The 17350-nt window shown below is 34.0% G+C and overlaps 1 pseudogene; it reads left to right on the forward strand.

The window, feature by feature from the left end:
• Positions 1 to 5457: 5457 nt before the first annotated feature.
• The window catches only part of LOC133881212 (oligopeptide transporter 4-like), a 32851-nt pseudogene continuing 20958 nt past the window's right edge, over positions 5458 to 17350 (forward strand).

The following is a 17350-nucleotide window of genomic DNA, read 5'->3' on the forward strand; positions in this document are numbered from 1 at the left end:
AGAGTTCCTGCTGAGCGATTGGTGCACTGAGTATAAAAGGGTATGTAGGTCTTTAATTGTATGCCAAAAAAATGTTGTGGTTTTTTAATAACAGTTCATTTAATTTTAGTTTTAATTTAAGTATGTCAATGCTTACATTTTTATTTTCATGTTCAATGCGTAGGCAACCTCTGAACGGATGAAGAGGCCGCGGGAGCAGAATGACCTTCCCCATTGTACGGGATCTAAAAGTTATGCCAGATTTAATCACGAGGAGGTATGAAAAAATATATGTTTATGTTTTTAATATTTGTTGCTAATTGTTTTTCTTTTTCTTTATACTATTTTTATCGCTATCTGTTTGTTATATATTTCAACTGCATGACGACAGACATGTACATCTGGCACGCCCCCCACTCGCGCCGCGTCGTTCGTGAAGACCCACACAAGGAAGGACGGCACTTACGTGAACGAACATACACGGGTCCTATGCGTATGCTACTGATTTAATTTACTAATATTTTTAAATTATGTGTGATATGTCATTATTCAATATATGAGTTTTTCATGTTGACGACGTACAGGAGAGGATGACGCAGAGTTTATCCAGTGATCCAACCGCCACGCAAAACGTCTCAGCAAATACGGTACGTTGGGCACCGAACGATGCATACGAACAGGCGGTTGGGAGGCTTGAGTACGCAGGGAGGGTTCGGCAGGTTGGGCCGAACGTTACACTTGTTCGGGGGACATGTTTCTCATACAGGCCTCGCTCACAGGGGGGACCATCTCAGGGCACGTCTCGGGATTGGGCCGAACATACTCGGAAGATGGAAGAGATCCAAGCGGAGCTACGGGCTGAGCGAGTGAGGAATGACCTGTTGGAGTAGTGCATGCAACAGTTCGACGCTATGGAGCAGCGCATGCGACAGTTTGAGGTCTTCATGTCCTCCATGGAAATATCAGCACCATGTGTTGGTACTCAGTCTTCACCTGCACACGTAGGTAGTACATCGTCTGTTAGTAGTGCATCTGCAGGTATGATTTATATTGTGTATAGGACAAAATTAATTTCAATTTGTTTTCATTACCCCTTTAATTTTGCAAGTAATGTTATATACTTTAATTGTCTATATTATTTGTAGGTAATTTGACAACGGTTGGTACGTTGTCGCCTGTTGGACGACGGCTGAGCCAGCATTCCACTGTCGCTACACCTTCGCCGGCTACACCATTCCTTGCGCAGCAATCGCCGGTTGGCGAGAACACGCCTGGGACGGTACCTCGTGCTTTGCAGGGACGCCCTTCAGATTTGTAGATATTTTGTGTAATTATTTTTTGTTCGTAAATATTTGCGTAGTTAACGAATATGTTATTAATTATTGGTTTGTGTAATATGATTTTGTGCTGTTTTTGGGTAAAATAAATATTGCGTTATTTGTGGTCGGAAATAATAAAATTTGAAAAAAAAAAAATTAATTAATTAACCCAAATAAATTTAAAAAGACAATAACAAAATTAAATTGAAAAAAATTCCAAATTGAATTTTTTATTTAATTATTTAATTGTATTTTTAATTTAATTTAAAAATACAATTAAATAATTAAATAAAAAAATTATTTAAATAAAAAATTCAATTTGGAATTTTTTTTTAAAAAAAATTTGGTTTGACACGTGTATTTCAATACACGTGTCTGTCAGTTTGACACGTGTATCTCAATACATGTGTCAAACCGTTTGACACGTGTATTTGCATACACATGTCAAATCTGACACGTGTATGCCAATACACGTGTCAAAATGTGAAGTTAGTGACTTCCACATCTGACACGCGGCGCACGAGTATCAAAATGCACGTGGCAACCTGTTTGACACGTATACTGTGTCGTACACGTGTCAAAATGCATGTGACAATTTGTACCTATTTTTGTAGTGATTTGAAAGATTAGGATGACAAAGAAAATTAATTTTGTTTCTGGAGTTGGAATTTTTTTTTATTTTATTTTTTCTTATGGATGATTTGGCGTTTAATGATATGACATTGATATTAAGTGTTAATATGGACATTGATGTGTCAATTGAGACACATGGCATACGACAAACCATTAATTTTTTTGACGAAAAAGTGAAAAATGTATCTATTTAAAATTTGGACAAAACTTAATGACCATATTCTTAAAATTAGAAACTCAAAGACTAAATTTAAATGAGATAAAAATCTAAGGTCTAAATATGATTTTTCCAAAATATTATAGAGACATACTATTTAGCCTTCTCCCAATATTGTATTAGCATTTTCAACTGAAGTAACATGTTCAATTTACCCTTAAATCAATCTTAATTAAAAATAAAAAATAAAAAAATCAAGGATGAATTGAGCATGCCACATTAGCTGAGACTGTTAAATTAGATTCCAGAATTGTAGGGATCCCAGATAGCCCAAGATCACTCATCAGAATCAGAAAATTGGTTCCCACCATAGTTAGAGGAAACGGTTGAAGTTCCCACTATAAATATGTGCAAACCATCAGTTATTCTTCCGTTGATATTATTATTATTGAGATTGACATAAATTCTCTCCAAAAGACTGACTTAAACATTGAAGTGGGACTAGCTGACACTCCCAGCAAACTCATTTACAGATCTTCATTGTTTTACAAGAAAGAATGAAAATTTTTCTAAAAGTTCGTGCCAACGTATCGAAAACTGTTGAACACATATGAAAGTAATTAATTAAAATATCTCCACATGATTTGATGTGGTTAACTTGTTTCAATAGAATTATACAGCTATAGACGCAATATAGCATTACTTTAAGTACATAGTACATACATATATTTAATCAAAACTTTCAGGTCGTCAATGATATTGATGAGGTTATTTCGCATATATATATATTCTATCGTCACTACAAAAAATTTGCTCATTAGCGGCCAAGCGGCCAACAAATTTGGCCGCTAATGATGTTATTTTGGCCGCTATTTAGCCAAATTTGGCCGCTAAAAAGTGGCCGCTAATAGTCCGACGCTAAAGACTATTAGCAGCCACTTTTTTTGCTCGCCGCTAATAATTGTTTTATAGCGGCCACCAAGTTTGCCGCTAAAAATAATTTTATCCGCCGCTAATAATTGTTAACTGAGTCTAAAGTCGCCGCTAATACTAGACTATTAGCGGCCACACGTATGTGGCCGCTAATAATTAAAACAGTCGGGTATTATTAGCGGCCACATGTATGGCCGCTAATAGTCTAGTATTAGCGGCCACAATACCCGTCTGTTTTAACTATTAGCGGCCACATTCATCTTCACTGCATTAATTAAATCTCTATATGCAACTAATATTATTAAAAAATGAATATATATATATATATATATATATATATATATATATATATATATATATATATATATATATATATATATATATATATATATATATATATATATATATATATGTATTTTTTTAAAAAAAAAATATCAGATACACCCATCCTCACTGCATTAATTAAATTTCTAAAACAAATATTCAGAGATTCAGGAACTTTATCGAGATTGATTAAGAAAATAATCCCACGAAAGCAATGTACAAGTGCCAAGCATAGACTCTTCTTTTCCTTTTCCTTTTTTCCTAATCAAATTCCATTAAAGAAAATACAAAACACTAGAACTCAACAGCAGCCTCAGCTACAGCCCTTCATTCACCAAAGAAAGGAAGAATAGAGCAGAGGAATGGGACAAAAAGATTACAGTCAAAAGCCCATGTTACTACACATAACTACATAACTTGATAACATCAAGTCATGCAATCAACTTTGCCATAAAATTGATAGTTTGGCTTGGATGAGTCAAATCCTAGCTGGAAGTGGCACTGCACCACACCCTAGCAGCAAGAACTAATTCACAGCAAATAGAATAAGAAAATAATGTTCTAAATTTCTAGATTATAAGTATTTTGTCCAATTATCAAACAACAACCTGATGATCAACATATGCATGACCTCTTCGTATGAGCTCCACTGCTAAATCATACAAATCTTGGAAGTAATCACTGGTGTAAGTGATCTGCAAAATTCAGCAAATCCAACAGTTGCCAAAACTAAGGGCAACACAATAGAGGATACACCATCAATGGAGAGAAACCACTATACCTTTAAGGGCTCCCAACCCATCCACTGGACAATTTCTTCAATATGATCAATGTACTCTTTCTTTTCGGCTTGGGGATTTGTGTCATCATACCTAGTGCGACGAATCAAGGGATCAAACTCAGATGCAAGAGAAGCTGGAAATTTATTTTTATCTCTTTTCAATTCTTAAAGAGCATATGGAAAATTCAAAGGGAGATTATAACATTCGAAACAAACAATAAACCAAAAAAATCACCTTCTTGTAGCAAACTAACAAAGCATGAACATATTACAAAAAAAAAAAGAAGCTATGAACAGCATTCTTTTAGTTTCTTAAGGGAGTAAATTGAAGTTCTTTTAATTACAGAGTATAGGTTTTCGGCCATCTGACACTATAATGCTCTGCATGAACCATATTTCTGAGTCCTACTTTACCATGCCCATGGAGACCAACCAGATTATAATATATCAACAAATAGAAGCTTTGACTAATGCCAGCATATGTACCACAGAACCTTGATAGGAGAAATAGAACAAATTTACAAACTTTGATGCATGAAAACATTACCAACTATAATCTACATAACCAAAACATGCCAGTTAGGAGTACAGCAGAACAATATCTTATGAAAATTGGCTTCTATATGCAAACCAATTCATGTACCATACATTTAAAGATTCAAAAACACATAAATGTTGGAAACCAAGATTGTTGTCATTTTTATAATCTGAATCTATATTACAGATAGTGCACTTGAAACATCAAGCCATTAAACTAGATTAAAAGCACTCAAGACAGTTGACTGAACATTAAATATTCATTACATCTTTTCCCAAAAACAAACAAAAAGAAGGATATATATTGTTAGCACCAAAAAAATCCTTCCTCTGTCCCATACAGGTAGACCACATTTCCTTTCTTAGACGTCCCAAAATCTTTGTCCATGCTTCCAAAGTCAAAGATATGTTTCATATATTTCCTAAATTAAACTTTTGCTTTCACATTAATTACAAATGCCTAAATGTGCTTTTCCACTTCTAATTTTTTTTTTTTTTTTAAAAAAAAGATAAATTTGGAAAACATTATAAAGCAAGTAGGTGAAAAGCATTTTATTAATTTTTCAATATCACGACAATAATTAGAAAAGGATGTTTCCGCATAGATAACTAATGAAGCTCATAAAAATATAATGTGGCCAACCTTTTCACTTATTTCTTATCTTACTCTTCCTGGTAATTCACAAATTATAATCATCATACCAAATGACACAAGCTTGCAAAGAAATATTACACTTTTTTTAACATTTTATAAACGTATGTAAGTGCTAAGTGGTAGAAAAGCTTCACAGTCAATGGTAGGATATTCGGCTAAGCATGGGGTATTTGATCTAAGTTCTTCAAGACCACACACACACCCCTGAACAGAGGATGAACAAGGCCAAAATAAGAACAATACCCATCATCAAATCTTCATAGTAACCGGCTAAGAACAACCCACACCATAAACCAATTGTCCAACAAGGAACCCAAGCATAAAGAGAGGATCACATGGCCAAACACAGTTTTTAACAACCAGAAAAATACCCATAAAAATCCCTCAACACATCACAAACAAGCCACGGCTCCACTGGGCCGAACACACACGTACTCACTGCACGGGTTCTACCCATTCAAACACCCAGCAGAAATCCATAGTAAACCCAATAGAAATTACAAGAAATTGTCTAGAATTTACCCTAAGAATTTTCTGTTTAATCACAGAAAATTCCACCTAAAATCATCTCTCAAACTGCCAGACCCACAGCCATCCCGCCGGAAATCACCTCTGGAACGGCCGGAAATCGCTCCCTGGCTCGCCGGATCTCTGTTCTGGCCACCAGAAATCGTACCTCCATCGACCCACCGGAAAATCCAGCGTCTCTGGCCCCCGACCGACGACCCAGCACCGAGCGTCGAGCCTCATGCTCCTCCGGCATCAACCCCGCTCCACAGGAACCGCCGGACCGTCCTGCATCGCTGGAAGTCGGGCCCCAGGTCGCCGGATCGCCCCTGGTTCTCTCCTCTCCCGTCGATCTCTCTCTGTCTCCCGATCTCTCACTCTCCCTCTCTTAGCATCTCTCTCTCTTCCAATCTCTCACTCTCTCGATCCCTCTCATTCTCTGTTTCACTCTCTCTCTCAAACCCACTCTATGTGAAGCCGGGAGAAAGAAAAATGAAGAAGAAAAGAAAAGAAGAACAAGAAAGAATTGAAGAAAGAAAGGGCAGGCCAGGGAGAAAGGAAGAGAAAAGAGGAAAAAAAAAAAAAAAAAGGAGTTTGAAATTTTTATCCAAAAAACAGGGGGTGCACGGGACGCGAAAAATTTTGTGTCCGTGCGCAATGAAAAAAAAAAATATTATTAGCGGCCTAATAATATTTTTACTTTTTTTAAAAATCAAAATTTTCAGTTTTTTTTTTGGTTTTTTTTTTTTAAAAAAAAAAAAAAATCTTTTTCATTTTTATTTTTATTTTTGTTTTTATTTAATTTTTTTAAATTGTTTGTAAAAAATATATTTTTTTTTCTTCGAAAAATTAGTCTATCAAGATCGATCGAATGATCTATCGATCCTATTGATCGATTACGATCGATGATGATCTATCGGTCCTATTGATCGATCACGATCAATCGGATGATCTATCGGTCCTATTGATCGATCACGATCGATCGGATGATCAATCGGTCCTATTGGTCTATCAAGATCGATCGGATGATCTATCAATTCTATTGATCGATAAGACTGATAGATCATCCAATCGATCATAATCAATCAATAGGATCAATAGATCATAGGATCGATAGATCATCCGATCGATCTTGATAGACCAATAGGATCGATAGATCATCTGATCAATCGTAATCAATCGATAGATCATCTGATCGATTTTGAGAGACCTATAGGATCGTTAAATCATCCAAGATCGATCGATCCTATAGGTCTATCAAGATCGATCGGATGATCTATTGATCCTATGGATCAATCGCAATCGATCAATAGGATCAATAGATCATCCGATCGATCTTGATAGACCTATATGATCGATAGATCATCCGATCGATCTTGATAGACCTATATGATCGATAGATCATCCGATCGATCTTGATAGACCAATAGGATTGATAGATCATCCGATCGATCGTGATCAATCAATAGGTCCTATTGATTCATCCGATCGATCGTGATCGATCAATAGGACCGATAGATCATCCGATCGATCGTGATCAATCAATAGGATTGATAGATCATTTGATTGATATTGACAGACCAATAGGATCGATAGATCATCCAATCGATCGATAAGACTGATAGATCATCCGATAGATCATAATCAATCAATAGGATCAATAGATCATAGGACCGATAGATCATCCGATCGATCGTGATCGATCAATAGGATCGATGGATCATCCGATCGATCGTGATCGATCAATAGGATTGATAGATCATTCGATTGATCTTGATAGACCAATAGGATCGATAGATCATCCAATCGATCGATAAGACCGATAGATCATCCGATCGATCGTGACTGATCAATAGGACCGATAGATCATCCGATCGATCGTGATCGATCAATAGGATCGATAGATCATTCGATCGATCGTGACCGATCAAAAGGATCGATAAATTATCCGATCGATCGTGACCGATCAATAGGACCGATAGATCAGCCGATCAATCGTGATCAATCAATAGGATTGATAGATCATTTGATTGATATTGATAGACCAATAGGATCGATAGATCATCCAATCGATCGATAAGACTGATAGATCATCCGATCGATCATAATCAATCAATAGGATCAATAGATCATAGGACCAATAGATCATCTAATCGATCGTGATCGATCAATAGGATCGATGGATCATCCGATCGATCGTGATTGATCAATAGGATGGATAGATCATTCGATTGATCTTGATAGACCAATAGGATCGATAGATCATCCAATTGATCGATAAGACCGATAGATCATCCGATTGATCGTGATCGATTAATAGGACCGATAGATCATCCGATCGATCGTGATTGATCAATAGGACCGATAGATCATCCGATCGATCGTGATCGATCAATAGGATCGATAGATCATCCGATTGATCGTGACCGATCAAAAGGATCGATAAATTATCTGATCGATCGTGACCGATCAATAGGACCGATAGATCGTGACCGATCAATAGGACCGATAGATCATCCGATCGATCGTGATCAATCAATAGGATTGATAGATCATTTGATTGATATTGACAGACCAATAGGATCGATAGATCATCCAATCGATCGATAAGACTGATAGATCATCCGATCGATCATAATCAATCAATAGGATCAATAGATCATAGGACCGATAGATCATCTGATCGATCGTGATCGATCAATAGGATCGATGGATCATCCGATCGATCAATAGGATTGATAGATCATTCGATTGATCTTGATAGACCAATAGGATCGATAGATCATCCAATCGATCGATAAGACCGATAGATCATCCGATCGATCGTGATCGATTAATAGGACCGATAGATCATCCGATCGATCATGATTGATCAATAGGACCGATAGATCATCCGATCGATCGTAACTGATAGATCATCCGATCGATCCTAATCAATCAATAGGATCAATAGATCATTCGATCGATCTTGATAAACCAATAGGATCGATAGATCATTTGATCGATCGTGATAAAGTTCGACTGATCAGACTTCACACAATAAAGGTTTGATCGATTAACATGATTGATAAATCATCTGATCGACCATAGTGCATTAATTATGAAAACAATTTTTTTTTTTTTTTAAAAAAAAAAAACGAAAAATAAAAAAGAAAAACTAGTTTTCTATTATTTTTTTTTTAAAAAAAAGAACGATTTTTTTTTTTGTTTGTTGAAAGAAAAACCAAAAATTAACTTAAAAAAAAACCAATTTTTCGAAAAAAAAAAAAAACTACACCAAAAAAAAAAAAAACAAAAGATTTTTTTTAAAAAAAAAAAACTGAAAATTTTGAAAACATTAAAAAAAAAAATTATTATTATTAATTTTTTTTTGAAATTAAAAGTGGCCGCTAATAATTTTATTAGTAGCTAAACCTTCCCGAAATTTACCGCAACTCCCGCCAAGTTATTAGTGGCCACAAATAAAGTGGCCGCTAATAATCAACTATTAGCGGCTACAAATAAAGTGGCCACTAATAGTTCTGGAAAACAATTTTTTTTTAATAAAAAAAAAAAATGAAAAAATAAAAAGAAAAACTAGCTTTCTATTAATCTTTTTTTTTTTTTTTTAAAAAAAAAAGGAAGGAAAGAGAACGATTTTTTTTTTGTTGATAGAAAAACCAAAAATTAACTTTTCTTTTTATTATTTTAAAAAAACCAATTTTTTTTAAAAAAATATTTTTTACAAACAAATTAAAAAAATTAAGAATGAAAAATATATATTTAAAATAAAAACAAACAAAAAAAATGAAAATTTTGAAAACATTAAAAAAAACAAAAAAAAAAGGAAAAAAGTTAGCACATATTATTTTGAAAACATAAAAAAAGGGTAAATATTATTGGCGGCCACATAAAAAAGTGGCCGCTAATAGTTCTGGAAAACAATTTTTTTTTTTTAAAAAAAAAACAAACAAAAAAATAAAAAGAAAAACTAACTTTCTATTAATCTTTTTTTTTTAAAAAAAAAAAAAAAGGAAAAAGAACGACTTTTTTTGTTGATAGAAAAACCAAAAATTAACTTTTCTTTTTATTATTTTAAAAAAAACCAATTTTTTTTTTAAAAAACATATTTTTTACAAACAAATTAAAAAAATTAAAGAAAAAAAAAATTAAGAATGAAAAATATATATTTAAAATAAAAACAAAAAAAAATGAAAATTTTGAAAAAATTAAAAAAAAAAAAAGGAAAAAAGTTTGCACATTATTTTGAAAACATAAAAAAAAGGCTAAATATTATTAGCGGCCATATAAAAAAGTGGCCGCTAATAACTTGGCGGGGAATGGATTATTAGCGGCCACTTTTTTATATGGCCGCTAATAATCAATTATTAGCGGCCACTCTTTTGGCCGTTAATAGTTTCCCGGAATTTTCCGCACCTCCCCCGCCAAATTATTAGCGGCCATTTTTAGCGGCCACAATTAGGTGGCCGCTAATAATTTACAAATAACAACGACTATTAGCGGCCAATTGTGTTTGGCTGCTAATAGTACACTATTAGCGGCCACTTTTAAAAGTGGCCGCTAATGATCAAATTTCTTGTAGTGCGTTCTAGGAATTTCCGGAGCCACCCATACTTTGAAATGCCTTAATAAATAACAAATTAATCTTTCTCCACCATTTTCAGATGATCTAGAAGAAAACATTAATTACTCTAAGGCAAGCAATATGAATAGGACAATAGCATGATTAACATCCTAGTCATATTTCTAATTTCGCTCGTGCTTATTCTGCTATCCCTCTATCCATTTTGGTCAAAGATATATAGTTTACAACTCACTATCAATTACTACATAATAATACACTAAACATCCCGTGTTAAATTTGTTACAATTACGATATATAAGACAACAATATTGATAAAATTTATTAAGCTTTATTCTTCCACAAAAGGCATCTTAAGAAAAGAGATTTGTTCAATACTTATAAAGCTCACAACCTAAGTATACTTTGGCAATGTATGACTCTTAACAAGCCCACTCACGTGTAACACTATTATTCAAACAATTGTATAACGAGAGGGAATGCCTAACATTGTTCAAGATCCTAAAACTTTGATACTATGATAAAATTTATTGAGCCTTACTCTTTCACAAAATACACCTTTAATAAAGAAATTTATTCAAGACTTCTATATAAAATTCACGACCCCATGCATACTTTGACCATGTGAAAATCTTAACAAAATTTATGTTATTCCCGAAAATATTGACTATCAAATATACACGGAATACAAAATAGTAAATTGGAATCACTCAAGTCACACGGTTTGTCTTCACTAGGCAAAACTCCTCCTTTTTCGTTGTACTCCGCTACAAACCGAAGGCAACAACTCTTTATCTTTTCTCTCCCGTGCGGCCCCTCAAAAGTCAAAACAAGAGAAAATAAAGGCTTTGCAGATTTTATTTTTCTCTCAACTTTGTCTGATGCTATTTGTTTTATATTTGATTAACAGCCGTGATTCTTGCATAACAATTATGCATAATATGTGCATAATTATAGATATATGGAGTAGAATTCATGTGGTAGAATTGACTTCATGGATCTCACTCTATGTGTTTACACCTATGCACAACATGTATACAATTGTTGTACAAGAGTCATTTCTCTTTGACTAATGCTATGGAGTAATAGAAAAACGTTTCATGCACAATAATTGTATAAATTTTTTATAACAAATTAAGGGTGCATTTAAAATTGCAATTTCGTAGACAAAAAGTACGATTTTAGAATAAATTACAGAAAATGAATCGTTTAGAAATTGAAATTTGAAAACACAGAAAACTGTTTTTTCAAATCGCAAATAATTGAGTGTTTTTTTTTAAAATGCAGAATTTTAAAAGGTTAACCTGCGGTTTTGCCAAACGTTTAACTGCGTTTTTAAAAATCATTTTTTCAAATCTGACATTTTAAAATAACTATTTTTAAATCACACTTTTTGAAATCTCAAACTCAAACGGGCCCTAAGCTGATGTGAAAATAAATTTTAATGTGAAAATCATTTTCACATTAATTTTGTTGTACAAAGTGTGTACAGTCGTTATACAAAAAACATTATAAAATGCTATATATCATATTTTTATCTTACAATACTAATGTGACAGTACTAATCAACCTTTAGAAATTTATTTTTGTAATGACTAATGCAAAAATTTATTGTGATTGTCACATCAATATTTTAAAATAAAATTAAAAAAAAATAAATTAGCATTAATTATACATCTTCTTTCTCTGAACTTTTTCTGATGCTATATATTTCAAGGGAGACTAACATGTCATTTTATGAAGGACTTCAAGTCATTTACAAGTGTTTTAATAAAGAGACTTAAATTCTTGATGGTCATTTAATCAAGAGACCGAGAGAAGCAAAATTCGGATCCTCCCACCTATCCTGAATTGGGCATTTTATGGAGATCGAGCATCCACCGGGAATTGCAATGGTCTAGATCTTTCGGTTTTATTTATGTTTCAAGAGAGTCAAACTTAGCTGCTCATATACTAGTTAAAGAGGTAGGTGCTTCTAATACAGATTCTATTTGGTTGGAAAATATTCTTAAGAATATCCTTAGAATTGTAATTAAGGGGTCAGTTTTTCAGGAAATTTATGAAGATTGATATGTTTGTTAAAAAAATAAATAATTTGGGTCCAACTTGAAAAAATATAAAATGACTCCTAATTTAAGTGTGTGCGATCAACAATTCATCAAAATATAAATGAGAAAAAATAAATGAGACATTTTGGTGACGGAGTGTAAACTCTTATCCAAGAGAAAAACCACTTCGGGACAGTCAAACCTAAGAAATCCACTAACATAAGAAATAGCAAGTTATAAAGCAATCGTACTCATATAATCCTGATGCAGTAGTTGTGACAACCCTTTTTTTTTTCCAAAACAATTACATAAATACTAGTCCTTTAAAATATAAACGGATCTTCACAGTGGCACGACGATATGTCGCAAAGCCAACATATGGTAAATTTCTCATAATATGAACCTGGTATATCAGAGTATAACATCTATTCATCAATGCAGCGGAAATCATAACATAAACTTCTATTACAAATAATCATAAACAAAGAGCCATATTACATCTATCTGTTTAAGTCTTTTCTCAATATAATTACATAACAGAAATAGCTTTACTAGAACAAGTGACACAAACGTCACAAGCCATAAACTAAACCTATAAGCAGGTGGACAACCCGTGGTCCACCCATTACGACCGTTGCGACGTGCTTCAGTCATAACATCCAAAGTACCATTCTACAATGCTATCAACTACGATCGGAATACCTGCAGCCAAGGGAACATCTATACGGTTGTGGAGGTTTGCCACATCCGTATAGGTGGAATTATGAGCCCACCGTCTTAACATAAATAAATACACTAAGACCTCAGAGGTATACTATTCACTGAGTTTTCGCAAAGAACCAACTTTTCATTTTTAGTCTCGTGTACACTATAACAGCTACCAATTTATAAACTTTTGTTTAAAAATCTCCATAGCTGATTTAGCAAACACCGACTAATAGAAAACATTTAAAGCATACTATGTAGCTGGGAACACATATAGAAGTTCCAGTCATCCCACATTGGAAACAACTACATATCTTCTCACCTACTATAAAACTATTGTATTTTGTGGCTCAAATGTACAAAGAAACAACATTGCCAGATGTGATAACTTCATGTCAAAAGACACTTACATTACCCAATCCAGTAGCGTACAGTCTAGGTAGATCAAGCATAAAAAAATGGTGGCTCAAATGTACAAAAAAACAGCATTGCCAGATGTGATAACTTCATGTCAAAAGACACTTACATTACCCAATCCAGTAGCGTACAGTCTAGGTACATCAAGCATAAAATAATGGTGGCTCAAATGTACAAAGAAACAGCATTGCCAGATGTGATAACTTCATGTCAAAAGACACTTACATTACCCAATCCAGTAGCGTACAGTCTATGTACATCAAGCATAAAACAATGGCATCTTACTCAGTAATACAAAGAAACAACATTGCCAGTTATAGGTAACTTCATGTCAAGAGACATTTGCATTACCCAATCCAGTAGCGTACAATCTAAGTATACTAAAGCTCGATGCCTTTAAATCATGCAAATAGAAATATACATATCATAAAAACAATACTCACTGACACACTATACTATATGTATGCACATGCTTGTATCATGAGCCGAGGCTCGGGTAATATAGAGTCGAAACTCACATTAACATTGAATCATCACTTCCTTTAACATAGGGTCGTCACCCACATTATCATAGAATCTTCATCTCCATTAACATAGAGTCGTAACTCAAGACTGTGCAATTAAGCACGCAATGCATTATGTCCCCCCTTTATAACTCACACTAAAAACTCAATCATTTACAATGCAATCCTAGTCTACAAAAATCCCCCTCCATATCCTAGAGTCATACCATTTATTCAAACTCCATATATCATATACATACTTCAACATCATCATAATTTCAAGATATTCAAAAGTACTCAAATCATCCAAAACAGTTATATTCAACATACAATTGGTTCATATTTATAAAACAATATATATTTTGCAATTCATCATATATAAAAATAATACTTCTCAGTGAGTAGAATACTCACCTGGGCTGCATTGGACTCTGGACTCGAACATTCCACTGGGTTCTCATCACTTGGACACAACATTGGAGAACCAATTAAAGTCTCCAATGATGACACAAGCCTGTAAATATTTATGACGTTAGACTATGCTATTGAACTCTAGACCTAATGACACACAAGCTACCCGCGTGCTCACGGATCGCATTACCCACTTCTAAGTCTAGCCAAGTATCTTAACTATTATTAAATTAATGCTTAGGTTTAGGTTCCTATTATGTCATGTTTATTAACACTAAGGTGGGTTTATTATTTTATTAGGTTACCAATTGTTGTTGCATTACATTATCATTGCTAACCCCCCTTTTATAACATTTTATTTATTTACTAAGTTAGTAATATACATCTAACTTACATACTTGTATATGTACATGTATATACATGTGTGTGTATATACACGTATAAAATGCTCACCAATCTAAAACCTAATCCAAATACGAATAAAGATGCCGCTTAGTGATTCCTTGTATATAGGCTATGGCTCCTACGCTATATAATCCTTACGTATTCCATTTATTTATTATACCCATTTCACCTACACTATTTACTCGCTCCTTAATTTATTTCTAGTTAAGTATATGTTCTATCAATCGGCTCATAGAACCCAACGCCCAACACTTACCTATTTATCATATTGTCTTGGCGTCCTTATGCATTAATTCTTCTCATACCTTACCTAAAATCCAAACCATCCAAAGCTCATAAACATAACCAAATACATCTATTAGTACACAAAACCACATAACCATACGTACATAACATTTTTCATTCCTTATTTCAACCACATTTGCCATTTACACCAAATGATCTAAAACATTAACTCCAAGCTCTTCTCAACAAACCAACCTAACCAATTTCCTTATCTTATTTCTCATTCCCCATTTAGTACCAAGATGAGGACTTTAATTACTAATTGACAATCCATTGTCCTTAAAGCATCCAATTAAACCAAAATAAATAATCTAACTTAATTGAATCAACCTTATCCAACATATCATCAAAATCCTCATTTACATACCAAAACCAATTCTCAATAACTTACATGAAGACTAGAATTGTATTACAAAATCTAACATAATTCATTAAGATAAATTGCCACCAAGAGCTAAGCTTTCATCAAAGAATCACAACTTAACTAGAAAAGACACACCAATCAAAGCTTCAACTCCCTTCCATTTATGCATAATACTCAATTTACAATTCCCAAATTCAGATTTGGATCACCATCAATATACCCTTCCATATCACCAATAATTCCAAAACTTTTCCAATCCAAATAACTCAAACGTTAATGGAAAATCAAAGGACTAAAATAACTTTAATAAATACTATTACAGCTGAGATCTATAGCACCTAATTCCAACTTCAATTATCATCAACACTAATTTACATATCGCAACTACCAAAAATCATTTAATTACGTACCCATTCAAAACTAAATTTCTAGGCAACCAAAACCCATCATTAAGTTCAAGCTTCAAACTCAACCAATGACAACCTAGAATTCATACTAAAAATCAATCCAAAACCTCAATACCCATTCGGTCATCAATAAAGAAAATCAAAACCCCCAACCGGTATCAACTTCCAACTCATCAAAATCACAATCAATCAACCCCCAAATCATAAAATCATCCCTAAAACAGCATGGATAATTTATCAATAATCTAATCAAGACTAACCCACTTTTTAATCAACCCATAATCAACAAAATAGTAACTAGAAATTAACAAGAAATTACTTAGAGGATTTTCCTAGAAAATCCGCCGGAAATTGCCTTACTAGCCCGCCGGAAAACTCGCCGGAGAACGCCCATGGAGGATCGGGTCTCTGGGCCTTTCGGGTTACGGGTCTCCTTGGGTTGCTCGGGTTACGGGTTCTCTCTCCCGGGTCATCTCTAGTTCACGGCCTCACCGGAGATCACGTCGCCGGCGTTCTCTGGTCTCGTCGGCGTCACCCACCGGAGGATCGGGCTCCAGAATCCGTCTCTCTCTGATCTCCCTCTCAATCTCTCGATCTCGATCCCTCACTCTCCGTCTTACTCTCTCGATCTCATCTCCCTCTCACTCAGTCTGTTGTCTTCTTTCAGGCGTTAGTGTGTGGAATAGAGAGAAGAAAGGAAGAAGAAAAGAGAGAGAGAGAAGGGGAAAGGGAGCTGCAACTGGGAGGGAAAAAGAAGAAAGAAAAGAAGAAAAGAAAAGAGGAAGGGGTTGGGGGGGGTGGGGGGCTTTCGGTCAAAGGGCTTTGACCCTTTTGTTCTTTTTCTTTTCTTTTCTTTTCTTTTTTTCTTTTCTAAGATGAGGGTAGAGATAAGGATATCTCTTTAGGCCAATCATAGGCTGACATGTGGCTCAAGGGATCTCCATTTTTATTTTAAACCCTACACTTTCTACAAATTACTGCAGTACCCCATGTTATTTTATTTTATCATTTAATAATTAACATCCAATCCCACATTTAATTTAATTACACTTACTATACAATTAGCTATTTAGTATTTTCTAAAGGCCTGTTAGTAGTATTTTATTATTCAAATTTTCGTTATTTTATCTTAAACTCATTTTTATTCCAATCATTTAAATTTATCTACTTAGAACTTATTATTTGTCACATATATTTAATAAATATAATTTATTAATTGCTAAATGTCCTATTTATTTTTCTTGGTCTTTACAGTAGTCGTACATTTAACTCTAACACTTACTTATATGTGAACGCCTCCCATCCAGACCTTCTGTCTAAAGGATTCTTTAATGGACTCCTTTAACTTATGACTCATCTCTAAGCTAGACTTTAACGGATTGATTAAATCACACAAAT

The sequence above is a fragment of the Alnus glutinosa genome, chromosome 11, assembly GCF_958979055.1.
Source record: "Alnus glutinosa chromosome 11, dhAlnGlut1.1, whole genome shotgun sequence".
Classification (NCBI taxonomy): domain Eukaryota; kingdom Viridiplantae; phylum Streptophyta; class Magnoliopsida; order Fagales; family Betulaceae; genus Alnus; species Alnus glutinosa.